Raw genomic sequence first — 5,000 nt, forward strand, 5'->3', positions numbered from 1 at the left:
AGGCAGGGAGAGAACCCAGGCGTCCTGGCTCCAGCCCCCCCTCCCCCGCTCTAACCACCAGTCCCCGCTCCCCTCCCAGAGCCGGGGAGAGAACCCAGGAGTCCTGGTTCCCAGCCCCCCCTGCTCTAACCACCAGACCCCGCTCCCCTCCCAGAGCCGGGGAGAGAACCCAGGCGTCCTGGCTCCCAGCCTCTCCCTAACCATTAGAGTCAACAGGAAGGGAGGCCACTAGCAAGGATAATGCATTCTGCAGACCTCTGAGCCTGCTGCCGGGGGAGGGTTCCCGGACTCCTGGGTTCTCTCCCGGGTTGTGGGAGGGGAGTTGGGTCTAGGGGTTAGAGCAGGCAGGGCTGGGAGCCAGGACTCCTGGGTTCTCTCCCCCGCTCTGTGAAAATTTCAACTGCAGAGATGAAAATGGCCACTAGAGGGCGGTGCTAGCCGCAGAAAATGCCCTACTCCCTGGAAGGGGTTTGACTCACTAAAGTTTTTCTCCTGGCCTGTAGCTTCTTTCCCCCTAGCTGGAGACCCTACAATAACAAACCAACCTGCGCAGCCCAGCCTACCGTAACAAACTAGCCTGCAAGAGTACCTGAGGGGAGTGGGGTCTCGTGGGAGCCGGGAATCCTGTGTTCTCTCCCTGGCTCTGGGGGGGAGTGGGGCCTAGTGGTTAGAGCCAGGGCCCTGGGAGCCCGGACTCCTGGGTTCTCTCCTGGCTCTGGTACAGGAGTGGGATGTAGCAGTTAGAGCAGAGGGTGGGCTGCTTGTTCAGGAGACAGCGTATAACCGGTAATATCCACAGCTATTAATTCTCTTGCATTGAAGTCCTCGGGTTTGTACAAGTAATAGGTATAGAAACACGGCAGTTACTTAGCAACCTGCTCCGCTTTTGGGAGCGAATTGTTTGTGGCTTGCTAAAGAGTGAGTGTGTTAATACACAACAGAAGTGAGGGGGAATGGACGTGTACAGCTGCCCAAGGATTGCACATTATTTGCACAGCCCCCTATAGAAGCAGACACGTATAGCGGGGAATCTTAGGGATTTCACAGCCGTGTGCACAAATAGACATGTCCAGCCACACATACCGATGTCACCGCTAGAGAGAGAAAGGTGCACGTGTAGCCAGGAATAAATCAGACTCCATAGCTCCATGCTGACATATATATTTATAGCCAAGAATATTATAGCTAGGTGTGGCAGGATGTCTTTTTTCCAAATTTGACGAATCATCTTGTTTATTTTTAAGCATCTCCCCTCCCCCCCCCATTTGTATCAATTTAAAATTTCATGGTTGCGGGGAAGGTCAGGCAAGGAAGGAGCCAGATGAATAATTATTGGACGGCAGCAGGTGTTGAGATGCAAACAGTTAAAGCTTTGAAACCATTAAAACAACTCATCAGTATCGAACATCAAAATATCCACAAGGGGAACTCTCATAAGCAAGTTTCTTACTTCGCCTATCTGCCAATTTCGATGATCACCAACAGAATTTTTTCCCCATTGGTTTATGTGTGTAGGGTGAAATCTACATTTATGGCCAAAAATCTGATCCTTCCTAGGTTAATTATAGATTTCATCACTGTCTAAGAAATATACAGAAATCGTTACAGACACATACCCATATAGCTGGGAACATCATAGATTTCATAGCTCTATATTATATATTTCAGAGATCTCTCCAATATAGAGATAGATTTCACAGCCAGACATACAGACGTACATTTTACAGATTCAATAGCTACAGAAATATACACAGAAATCTATTGTACTGAGTTCCTAGATCTACGAAAATACTGGTGCGTATTATATAATCCTGGTAGGTATGTGTAGATCTAAGAATATAATCTAATGTGGACACAGCTATATACGGAAATCTGTGGCTCTTACATTTCTAGATCTACAAATACAACTAGGAATTCATATTAATTATATTACGTATTATATTATAGTCCTAGATCTACACATATCTAGGGATATAATGTAATATAGGAGCTATATGTGTCTATTTCTATATATATGATTACAGGCTATTTATTTACACGTGTTTATGAATATGATATTTCCTAGTGTTTAGGAGCTCTTTAGATCGTCTAGTCTGACTTCCTGAGTCACAGCCCAGAGAATTCCATCTAGTCACCCATGTTCTGAGCCCAAAGACCTCACTTAAAAACCGAAAGAAGAGCTCCATCGTGTAAGCTCGAAAGCTTGTCTCTCTCCCCAACAGAAGCTGGTCCAATAGAGGATATTTCCTTGCCCACCTTGTATCTTCAGTTAGAGTAAAGCTTTTCAGTGCTCAGGAAACTAAACTCTTAAGAACGGGGGAAACCGAGACCTCACCCATGCCCATGGCCCCTGCCGCGACAGGTATTCAATTGAGACGTGACTAGATGATCTATCCCCTTGCTAGCTCAGAGCACCGCTGGCCAGTATCCTGGCTCCAGCTTTGACCAAACCCAAATACTTCAGAGGAAGGTGGCAGGTAGGGGGGAAATGGGGGGAGAAATCCTTCCTGACCCCTCCAGGTGCCTGGCTTCAGCCCTGAAGCATGAGATTGGGTTAGAGTAGATTATCGTAACACAGAGCTGCAAGCGTTAGGAGCCGGTTAAGAGCAATAGAGGTGATCCTGTAGACCCCAAAGCACATGAAAAAAGGGAAAGAACCACGGAATTTATAGACTACAATATATATTGTAGCATACTATGGTCCTAGATACCACACATCCAAGCATGGATACTAATTATATTGTACTATAATATTATACATTAGCTATACGTGTATAGCTATGAATATAATCTAATAGGGATATACACACAAGAATAGACCCATATCTAGGAATATATTATAAAAGATCAAATATAATTGAGTAACAAGTAATGTTATTAATGTAACATCATTAACATCTATGCCTAGATATGGGTCTATTCTTGTGTATCTCAAAATATTATATTCCTAGACACCCACATATGGCTAATATACATGTCATATTAACATGTTATTATATTATGAGAATATATATGAATATTATATGACTAGATATACACTGATATACATCACGCATTGTGTGTATACACGTCTATAAATACCTAAGATTATTATGATACTCATAGATATTGTTACAGCTAATATTAATTATATCATATTATATTAATAGATACATGTATATTCTTATATATATATATACACATCTAATAATATAGTGATACTCATGGATACCCATATAGCTAGTAAGTTATTAATAATTAATATTATATTAATAGCTTTTTATATTCTTGTGTAAACTCGTATTATAAAGTTGGGAATAGAGCTACTCATATTATATCATATTATACTCAGATCCACCCATAGCTAAAAGTTTTAAGAAAGAAAGAAAGAAAGAAAGATGGGGTGTATGGGGATAGATAGATAAACAAACGAGGGAAATACAACCTAGATGGAGTTCCTGTAAGGTGGGTGCAAAACTGGTTGGAAAACGGTTCCCCGAGAGTCTTTATCAGGGGTTCACAGTCATGCTGGAAGGGCAGAACGAGTGGGGTCCTGCAGGGATCGGTTCTGGGTCCGGTTCTGTTCAATATCTTCATCAGTGATTTAGATTATGGCATAGAGAGCACACTGATAAAGTCTGCGGACGATACCAAGCTGGGAGGGGTTGCAAGTGCTTTGGAGCAGAGGATGAAAATTCTAAATGATCTGGACAAACTGGAGAAATGGTCGGAAGTAAATAGGATGAAATTCAATAAGGACAAATGCAAAGTACAACACTTCGGAAGGAACAATCAGTCGCACACACACAATGGGAAATGACCGCCGAGGAAGGAGCACCGCGGAAAGGGATCCGGGCGTCAGAGTGGGTCACAAGCTAAATATGAGTCAACAGTGTGACGCTGTTGCAAAAAAAGCGAACATCCTTCTGGGCTGGATTAGCAGGAGTGTTGTAAGCAAGACACGAGAAGTGACTCTTCCGCTCTACTCCGCGCTGGTTAGGCCTCAACTGGAGGATTGTGTCCAGTTCGGGCGCCACATTTCAGGAAGGAGATGGACAAATTGGAGAAAGTCCAGAGACGAGCAACAAAAATGAGGAAAGGTCTAGAAAACATGAGCTATGGGGGAGATTGAAGAAACTGGGGTTTGTTTAGTTACAAAAAGGAGGGAGAAGAATCGTTCTTCTTAACCTCTGAGGACCAGAAGCGATGGGCTTAAATTGCAACCAGGGGGGTTTAGGTTGGACATTAGGAAAAACTTCCTACCTCTCAGGGTTGTCAAGCCCCGGAATAAATTGCCCAGGGAGGTTGTGGAATCTCCATCATTGGAGCTTTTTAGAAGCAGGTTCGACAAACACTTGTGAGTGATGGTCTAGATAATACCTAGTCCTGCCTTGAGTGCAGGGGACTGGACCAGGTCACCTCTCGAGGTCCCTTCCAGTCCTGTGATTCTATGATAGATAGATAGATGGAGTGGATGGGGATAGATAGAGAGATAGATGGAGTGGATGGGGATAGATAGAGAGATACATAGATAGATGGAGTGGATGGGGATAGAGAGAGAGAGAGAGAGAGAGAGAGAGAGAGAGATGGAGTGGATGGGGATAGACAGAGAGAGAGAGAGAGAGAGATGGAGTGGATGGGGATAGATACATAGATAGAGAGATAGAGAGATGGAGTGGATGGGGATACATAGATAGAGAGATAGAGAGATGGAGTGGATGGGGATAGATAAATAGATAGATAGAGAGATGGAGTGGATGGCGAAAGATAAATAGATAGATAGATAGATAGATGGGGATAGATAGAGAGAGAGAGAGAGAGATGGAGTAGATGGGGATAGATAGAGAGAGAGAGAGAGAGATGGAGTGGATGGGGATAGATAGAGAGAGAGAGAGAGAGATGGAGTGGATGGGGATAGATAGAGAGAGAGAGAGAGAGATGGAGTGGATGGGGATAGATAGAGAGAGAGAGAGAGAGATGGAGTGGATGGGGATAGATAGAGAGAGAGATGGAGTGGATGG

The 5,000-nt window shown here is 44.0% G+C and overlaps 1 protein-coding gene across 1 annotated transcript in view; it reads right to left on the minus strand.

Annotated features, from left to right (window-relative positions):
• The window catches only part of IQSEC2 (IQ motif and Sec7 domain ArfGEF 2), a 53,294-nt gene that overhangs the window by 24,143 nt on the left and 24,151 nt on the right, over nucleotides 1–5,000 (minus strand). The window lies entirely within an intron of this gene.

Source organism: Chelonia mydas, chromosome 23 (assembly GCF_015237465.2).
Source record: "Chelonia mydas isolate rCheMyd1 chromosome 23, rCheMyd1.pri.v2, whole genome shotgun sequence".
NCBI classification, from domain to species: domain Eukaryota; kingdom Metazoa; phylum Chordata; order Testudines; family Cheloniidae; genus Chelonia; species Chelonia mydas.